The sequence below is a fragment of the Hemitrygon akajei genome, chromosome 2 (assembly GCF_048418815.1).
Source record: "Hemitrygon akajei chromosome 2, sHemAka1.3, whole genome shotgun sequence".
Lineage (NCBI taxonomy): Eukaryota > Metazoa > Chordata > Chondrichthyes > Myliobatiformes > Dasyatidae > Hemitrygon > Hemitrygon akajei.
The window spans coordinates 14,271,981-14,281,664 of NC_133125.1; the positions used below are offsets into that span (position 1 = coordinate 14,271,981).

The window sequence follows — 9,684 nt, forward strand, 5'->3', positions numbered from 1 at the left end:
AGTGACCTGACCTCCACAGCCGTCTGTGACAAAGAATTCCAAAGATTCACCACTCTCTGGCTAAAGAAATTCCTCTTCATCTCTGTTCTAAATGGAGTCCCCCTATTCTGAGACTGTGTCCTCTGGTCCTAGATTCCCCCACCATAAGAAATATCCTCTGTACATATACTCCATCAAGACCTTTCAACATTTGATAGGTCTCGGTGAGATCCCACCTCGATCTTCTAAATTGCACCGAGGACAGGACAGAGCCTTCATTCACTGTTCATATAACTTCATTTCTATCCTACTTTTCAATTGCCATGCTCTCTCAGATCAGATCCATAACTCATTCAAAGTGGGTTTACAGGTGAACAGGGTCATAAGGAAAGCTTCTGCCACATTGGCCTTCATAAATCAAAGTACAGGAGTTAGGATGTTTTGTTGAAGTTCTTATGACATTGATGAGGTCTAATTTGGAGTATTGTGAACAGTTTTAGTTACCTATCTACAGGAAAGATAGCAATAAGATTGAAAGAGAACAGAGTAAATTTAAGTGGATGTTTCCAGAGCTCGAGGACTTGAGTTATAGGGAAAGGTTGAGTAGGTTAGGACTTTATCCCCTGGAGTGAGGAGAATGAAGGGAGATTTGATAGAGGTAGACAAAGTTATGAGCGGTCTAGATACAGTAAATGCAAGCAGGCTTTTTCCACTGAGATTGTGTGAGACTAGAACTAAAAGTTATAGGTTAAGGGTGAAAGATGAAATGTTTAAGGGGAGCTTCTTCACTCAGTGGGTGGTGAGAGTGTGGAACGAGCTGTCAGTGAAAGGGGTTCGATTTCAACATTTAAGAGAAATTTGGATAAATACATGCATGGAGGACTCTGGTCCAAGTGTGGGTCGATGGGACTCAGCAAAATAATAGTTCAGCAAGGATTAGATGGGCCAAAGGGCCAGTTTCTGTGCTATCATGCTCTATGACTCTATCAACAGGGATAATATGTCACTGGCCCGGCCCTGCAGTTCCACTGACTTACTAAATGAAGGTTCCCCAGATGCACCCCGCTGAACCTGTCACCCTACAACTCTCAGTTATGGTCGTGGGCCAGACTCTGCAAATTTTTTTTTTTAACTTCCATATGGCTTTTAGTTTTATAATAAACTACCACCTCACATCTATTCACTGGTTCAGTCAAAAGTTCAAAGTAAATTTATTATCAAACTACATATAAGTTACTGTATATTACCCTAAGATTCATTTTCTTGCAAAGCTTTCACACGAAAAAAATAATACAACTGTACGAAGAACAAAGACCAACAAATAATTAATGTTCAAAAGAAGACAAACTGTGCAAATATAAAAATATTACTGAGAACCTGAGTTGTAAAGAACCCTGGGAAGTGTTGATGTTTAAAGAATTCTCCAAACTCAGTTAATCCAATGTATTTTTGTTAGCCCTCCCGTTGTCCAAAATATACTGCAGCTTTTCTAATTTTTTGGCTGCACCTAACCCACACTTATCTAGTGTCTCTCACTCCTTTTCCCACTGATTTGCTTTTCTTCTGTGTGTATCTGTGTTATTTTGTTCTTCTCTATCGCTGTGGATAACTCCACCCACCTGCACTTCTACTTCAAAATCTTCCTTTTGTTTCCATCTGTGCACGGCTCCCACTGTCCTGGTGCAAGGAGCCACCCCTCTCCCACACCCTGCAACACTTTGATGCTCCAACTCTGATTTTTCACACAGTCTTTATTTCAACTTCTCTCTCAATGCTGGCTACACCTTCAGCTCCCTTTGTCCTATTACCTAGAATTCACTATAAATCCATTATTAAGGACCTGCATCACCCGAAACATGCCGTCTTCTCATTATTACCACCAGGGAGGATGTACAGAAGCCTGAGAACACACACCCAACATTTTAGGAACAGCTTCTACCCTGCTGTCATCAGATTTCTGAATGGACAATGAACTAAACCATGCACACACCTCACTATTTTCTCTCTCTTTTTGCAGTACTTATAGTATTATAAATAAATGAGTATTTATTATGAGTATTTATAGTGGATTCCTGTTTATTGGGACACACTGAGTTGCATTTTGGTCCAATTAAGTGGCCTTTCCAATTAGCTGAAGTTTCATGGAAATAGTTAAAAAGGTATAAAAAAAAAGACAAGCTACCACTTAATTGAGTAACAAATTATGTAAGCAATACCTATCAAAAGTATTCAACCCCGCCCCCCCCCCCCCCCCCGGAAGTTTCATGTTTTATTGTTTTACAATACTGAATCAAATGGATATAATTTGGCTTTTTTAACACTGATCAACAGAAAAGGACTCTTTCATGTCAAAGCGAAACTAGATCTCTACAAAGTGTTCTAAATTAATTACAAATATAAAGCACAAAATAATTGGTTACATAAGTATTCTCCACCTTCAAATCAGTATTTAGTAGCTGCACCTTTGGCAGCAATTACAGCCTTGAGTCTATGGATAGGTCTTTATCAGCTTTGCACATCTGGACACTGCAACTTTTCCCCATTCTTCTTTACAAAACTGTTCAAGTTCTGTCAGATTGCATGGAGATCATGAGTGAACAGCCCTTCTCAATTCCAGCCACAAATTCTTAATTGTATTGAGGACATTAACTTTATTGTTTTTAAGCCATTCCTGTGTAACTTTGGATTTATGAATGGGGTCACTGTCTTGCTGGAAAACAAATCTCTGAGGTCGCAGTCCTCTTGCAGACTACATCAGGTTTTCCTCCAGGATTTCTCTGTATTTTCCTGCATTCATTTTACCCTCTACCTTCACAATCCTTCCAAGGCCTACTATTCCATTTATGGTGGTTATTACAGGGATACAAATATTGAGCTAGTCAAGTTTGAGGTGAAAAGGGTGTTAGAATAACAAAGCAAGGCTGGTTACTATGAACAAATAGTACTAGGAATAAACAGTAGGAAACACCTACAGTATTGTGGAAAAGTCTTAGGCACATGTATTTGTCAACGTGGAGCAGAGGGTGAGTTTGTAAATTTGGTGGGAACAAAGGATGTTGGGAATGGCGAGGGTGGAGCACCACGGGAGAGTTGTGGGACAGAAGGCGGAGAAGGAATGCCAAGGGCATGGGTGGTGAAAGTATAGACACACCTAGCCCTGAGACACCAGGCAAGGTCATTTGATGGTTAATGAATGTGTGTCTGGTGCTTCCTACTCCCTCACTTCTTCCAAACCATAATTCCCTCCCTGCCTCCTTCCCACTCTCAGTCCACAATAGAGACCCATATCAGAATCAGGTTTATCATCACTCACATATGTCATGAATTCTGTTTTTTTTTCAAGGTCACAACAATCTACAAGGGAAAATCAATATTCATGCAACCAGGAACAGTTTTATGTAAATAATAAGGAGCTTCAGTTCCCAGTGGGTTATGTGGGCAGCTCACCTTGAACCAGAAGCTTCAGTGGTGAGCTGATTGCTCGCGCCCAGTGTTGAACACAATTAAGTAATAAAATGCTCTAGCGTTTACCCGTGCCAAGTTTGTCTTTATTAAGAACAAACATAATCTGGTGTCAGAACTAAACACAGAGCATAAATGAATACCCTGTGCAACTGAGAAAAAGACTGCATGAATACAGAAAGGATGGCCAGGTGCTAAGAATGACAGTCCAATGCGTATTCAGGATTATTGGGCATCTAGAGCTGAGCTGTCAATAGTGTAAGATATGGTCTTCAAAAGGAACAGGTTTATGTTTCCAGTGTCACTAGGCAAGGAAACGCTCCACAAGGTACACGAAGTGAATCTCGGTGAGGAAAAATGTAAACGTAGAGCTCATGAACTGGCCAAGAATGAAGCAAGACATCAGCTGGACCATTGCTTCATGTGAAATGTCCTACCTACAGACCAAAAGCAGCAAGCAGAACCTCTCACACCACGTCCTGTCCCAAACAGGCCGTACTTCTCAGTTAGAGTGGATTTGTTAGTTTGTAATGGGAAGAGTCATATTGTTGTAAATGACTACTTTCCCAGTTACCCAGAGTTTGAAACACTGCAATCAGCACCCGGCACACCAATCATCAACTTCCTGAAAGCTGTGTTTGTGAGGCATGGAGTTCCGTGGAAGGTGGTATCAGGCATTGGTCCACAATTATTGAGCTGTGAATTTGAGTCCTTTGCCAATGGTTGGGAGTTTTGACATATAACTTCAAGCCCACATCAAACAAAATCTAATGGTCTAGTAGAGAGTTCGGACAAGGTAGCGAAAAGCCTCATGAAGAAGGCGTTAAGATGGATGAGAGGACTTCCACAAAAGTCCAATGATTTACCACTGCAGAATGGCCTTTCACCAGCCCAAATGCTGATGGGTCAACACATACGCACTAACCTAGTGCATGAAAACCTGTTGACACCTATACAAGGCCAAATTGGCTAAAGTGAAAAGGAAAGGAAAACAGAAACAATATCATGACAGGACTGTGAAAGGCCTATCAGTCCTGAAGCCTGGAGATCAAGTGCGAAACCAAGATTACAATTCTGGTACATTGTCCATGCAAGAGTATGTGCAAGAGGAAGTTGCTCCACATTCCTACAAATCCAACTGGAGCAAGGAACACCTCTGAGAAGGGAATGTGTGGATCCGTAAACATAATCCCCAACTCAAAGCAGTGACATGTCACCTGTCAATACACCAAAGGGGCCAGCAATTATAAAAAATGAATTTGTTGATCAGAGTTCTCAGAAAGACACAAATATTCACGTACCAAATGCAAACAATACACCTGTAGAAACAAATAGCAGACCAAAAAGGATAACTAAACCACCTCAGAGACTGACTGAAAGGAGATGAGTGGAAAAGGGACTGGCTACAGTATGTGGATATTTTTATTGGAAAGGATTATTGTTCCTTGCAGGTTTATGAGGACATAGTATTGTTTTTGTTCTCTTTAAAGGGGGAAGATGTGTATATAATAAAGAACTTCAGTTCCCCGTGGGCAATGCGGGTGGCTTGCCTGGAACCAAAAGCTTTGATAGTGGTATTGTTGCATGTGCTCAGTGTAGAACACAATTGAGTAGTAAAATGTCCTTGTGTTTACCTACGCTGCATTTGTCTTTATTAAGACCAAACTTAAGTTTGAGTAAACATTAAAACATTCCCTGAAAGGTAGTATTTTGGAAAGTCTGATGCTCACTACAGCACTTCACATTTTGTAATTTTGCCATATCTACTCAATAGGCTGAGATTTTTTTTACAGAACAATTAGGACGACTTTCCCTGTTCATCTCCAAACACCCTGGAGAATTTCTGTATTGTTGCTGTCTGTGTGATACAGAGTGTTCAGGATTTAAACCAGGCAGCGTAAGTTTGAGATCAGAGGTTTTCCTTCTAGTTGAGTTGCCAACCACAGCTGACAAGCCCCGTCTGCCCCAGTAACCCACCTTTGCTCCTTCTCTTTTCAGTAGAAGCCGTTCCACTGGGCTTAGTAGCTAAGCCACATGTGAAGGCCAGGAGCTGGACTTGGTTGTCAGAGGCAATTTGAGATGCAAGTCATTGGGAGCATTTAATAGGTAGCAGGAGCTTATCTTGTAAAATTATTGTAATATTCTAATGACTTTTCGAGTCAGATACAATTACTATGTTTAAGAGTCATTTAGACAGATACTTAAAAAGACCACTAGGATCCTGACGCAGACCAGTGGGATGGGTGCAGGCCATGAGCCAATTAGCTTGTTTCTGTGCTGAATGTCTCTGACTCGATAAACACAAACTCCCCTCCAAATCCCCCCAATCTGCATACACAGGAAACAACCTTTAACAGAACTTTGTCATCAAAATCCTTCTGTGCTAATCACCTGCTTCTTTACATGTTTGGAAACCATTTGCATTGGACAAGTGAATAACATTTGATGGGATCACTGTAGAACACAAGGCCGTGAGCAAGATGATAAAATGGAGTCATGGTCTTTTAACCAAAATATAGCCAGTGACAAATAATTCTTATTCACCTGGAACTTTCTAAAAGTATAAACACTCAAATCCTGTGATCCACTAATTTGTCTAACAATATCAGTAATCCCAGAACATGTTTGCCACATTTGACACTAGACCCAGGTAAAATATTATAAAGTTGCATAATGGCATGGCATGGTGGTGTAGTAGTTAACAAGTTTTATAGTTCCGGTGACCCAGGTTCAATTCCTGCAGCTATCTGTAAGGAGTTTGTACATTCTCCCTGTGACTGTATGGTTTCCTCCCACAGTCCAAAGATGTACCAGTTGGTAGGTTAATTGGTCATTTTAAATTGTTCTACGATAGGCTGTGGTTAAATCATGAATTACTGGGCAGTGTGGCTCTGAGATCGGAAGGGCCTGTACCGTGCTGTATCTCAATGACTAGATCAATAATGTAAGCCCCTTTGGCAGATGTAAAACTCACTGGACAGGTTAGCCAGGGCACATCACTAACCAGCAGCAGCGAGTTCTGCTGGGGGAGGGCAACCTCAACCAGATCATTTGGGGGAGGGCAATTTCAGTGACATTTGCAGGAAGGAAATATATAATTTTCTGTCAGATTTCCAGCAACTATGCTTCTCCTCACATTCAGTGACAACTACAATGATTACAAGAAGAAACTAAAGCTTTTTAATAATTACAGCATAGGGGAGTATATAGCAGTGTGTAATTTAGCTATTACAGCAGGGAAACAGGCCATTTGGCCCAAGAAATCTCTGCTACCTGCAGTGCCCACCAAGCTAGCCCTAATTTCCTGTGTTAGGACCATGTCCCGCTAAGCTCCATGTACCAACCTGTGCTTCTTAAATAGAAAAGTACAGCACAGAAACAGGCTCTTTGGCCCATCTGGTTCCTGCTGAACCATTCAAAGTGCCTTCTCCCATTAACCTGCACCAGGACCATAGCCTTCCATACCCCTACCATCTATATACCTATCCAAACTTCTCTTATTTGTTGAAATAAACTCACATGCATCATTTGTGCTGGCAGCTCGTTCTACGCCCTCACGACTCTCTGAGTGAACAAGTTTCCCCTCATTTTCCGTTTGAACTTCTCACCTTTCACCCTTAGCCCATGACCTTTAGTTGTAGTCTCACCCAACCTCAGTGGAAAAAGCCTGCTTACACTTACTCTATCCACCTCTATCAAATCTCCTCTCAATCTTTTACATTACCTATTCAATCTTTCCTTATAACTCAGTCTTCTAAACCCAGCAACGATCTTGTAAGTTTTCTTTGTACTCTTTCAACCTTGTTTACGTATTTCTTGTAGATAGTTGACCAAAGCTGCACAATGTACTCTAAATTAGATCTCACCAATGTCTTACACGACTTCAAAATAACATCCCATCTCCTGTATTCAATACTTTGATTTATGAAGACCGATGTGCCAAAAGCTTTCTTTACAACCCTATATACCTGTAACACCACTTTCAATGAATTATGGTCCTGTATTCCCAGATCCCTTTGCTCTACCACACTCCTTAGTACCCTACCATTCACTGTGTACGACCTACCCTGGTTGGTCCTACCAAAGTGCTAAACTTTGCACTTGTCTGCATTAAATTCTATCTGTCATGTTTCAGCCCATTTTTCCAGCTGGTCCAAATCCCACTGTAAGCTTTGATAGTCTTCCTGGCTGTCCACTACACCCATAATCTTGGTGTCATCCACAAATTTGCTGATCCAGTTAACCACATAATCATCCAATTCATTGATATAGATGACAAGCAACAATGGACCCAGCACCAAACCCTGCAGCACTCCACTGAACACTAGTCACAAGCCTCCGGTCAGAGAGACAAGCCTCCAGTCAGAGAGACAAGCCTCTACTACCACTCTCTGGCTTCTCCCTCGAAGTTAATGTCTAGTCCAATTTACTACCTCATCTTGAATGCCAAGTGACTGAACCTTCTTCACCAACTTCCCATGCAGGACTCCATCAAAATCCATGTAGATAACATCCACTGCCTTGCCTTCATCAACTGTCCTGATAATTTCTTCAAAAGACTCTACAAAATTGGTTAGACAGACCTACCACGCATGAAGCCATGCTGACTATCCTTAATCAGTCCATATCTATCTAAAAGCTTATATACCTGGTCCCTCGGAATACCCACCGATAACTATTGGAATACTATTGTACTCAAACACTTCCTCTGGCAGCTCGTTCCATATACTCACCTCCTTCTGCTTGAAAATGTTGCTCCTCAGGTCCCTTTTAAATCTTTCCCCTCTCACCCTAAACCTATGCATCCTAGTTCTGGTTTCCCCCACTCTGGAGAAAAGACTATCACCATCATCTACACCTCTCATAAATGTAAATATTTCTATAAGCTCGCTCCTCATTCTCATATATTCCAAAGAATAAAGACCTCTCCCTATAACTCACACCCTCCAGTCCTGGCAACACCGTTGTACATCTTCCCTGCCCCTGTTCCTCACCCTGAATGGGGTAATTGATCAAAAATGCATTGAAGCGGGCAAACAACTTAGTCTTCCAGTGAACTTGGTACGGTCAGAGCAAGTTAGTAAGTGCTTAACTAAATGCATGTTTAATTATAAATATACAAGTACATACATATATAATTAATTTACAATAAACAATTATTTATATTTGACACAACAAATACAAAATTGTGTGTGTATAACATCCACAGACATACATTAATACAGCTTGATGAGTAAGTCAGTCTTCTCCAGTTACTGGAGGCCTTGCGGAGCCGCGACCCAAACACCACCCCCCCACCCCCCCACCCCCTCACCACCCACGCACATCCACTGGCCTGAACTGCTGTCCCCGCACCGCCCCACCTGCCCAGGGCTCCCACCTCCGACCACTCCACCTGTTACTCTCCCAGCCTCATCCGTCCCGTCACACCTGTCCACCTTGCTCCGCACCGCCACACTTGCCCAGGGCTCCCGTACCGTACCCCCGCTACTGACCACCCCACCTGTTCCCCTCCCCAGCCTCACCTGCCCCGCATCGCCATACTTGCCCAGGGATCCCGCACTGACCACCCCACCTGTTCCCCTGGCCCCAGCCTCACCTGCCGGCCTGTTCGGCAGCCAAGTGCGATGCAGGGAAGTTCCTCGGTGCCGAGAACTTTTCAGGCTGAGAGACGGAGCATGGGGGCAGACCCTGAAGCAACTGGACGGTGTCAGAGTCCGGAAGGAACCGCCTCCACCTCAACACGGCCACTTTCACCGGACTCTTACCTACTCAGAGCGGCGAAACTCCGGAATGTGCCCGCAAACCCCGATCACACGGAACACCCGCCCTTCCCTGATGTCACATCCACGACAGCTCCTTCCGTACACATTGTTCCCACACACACCTCTTCCCGTCTACAGCTGTCACCACAGTGTCCTACACAGAACACTTCCTACAGCCAGCTGTTCCTACACTCAGTGTTCCTGTCTACAGCTCTTCCTACAGTGTTCCTGTCTACAGCTCTTCCTACAGTGTTCCTGTTTACAGCTCTTCCTACAGTGTTCCTGTCTACAGCTCTTCCTACAGTGTTCCTGTTTACAGCTCTTCCTACAGTGTTCCTGTCTACAGCTCTTCCTACAGTGTTCCTGTCTACAGCTCTTCCTACTGTTCCTGTTTACAGCTCTTCCTACAGTGTTCCTGTCTACAGCTCTTCCTACAGTATTCCTGTTTACAGCTCTTCCTACAGTGTTCCTGTCTACA

At 42.9% G+C, this 9,684-nt stretch overlaps 1 protein-coding gene across 2 annotated transcripts in view; it reads right to left on the bottom strand.

Annotated features, from left to right (window-relative positions):
* Positions 1 to 9,339, bottom strand: part of ccdc125 (coiled-coil domain containing 125) — a 44,718-nt gene extending 35,379 nt beyond the window's left edge. Inside the window, exon 1 of one of the 2 annotated variants that reach the window (XM_073067436.1) lies at positions 9,210 to 9,339. The gene's annotated coding sequence lies outside the window, so the exon portion shown is untranslated. Of the gene's footprint in view, positions 1 to 9,040 lie in introns of both variants that reach the window. The other variant, XM_073067427.1, reaches the window with a different exon arrangement.
* Positions 9,340 to 9,684: the final 345 nt, after the last annotated feature.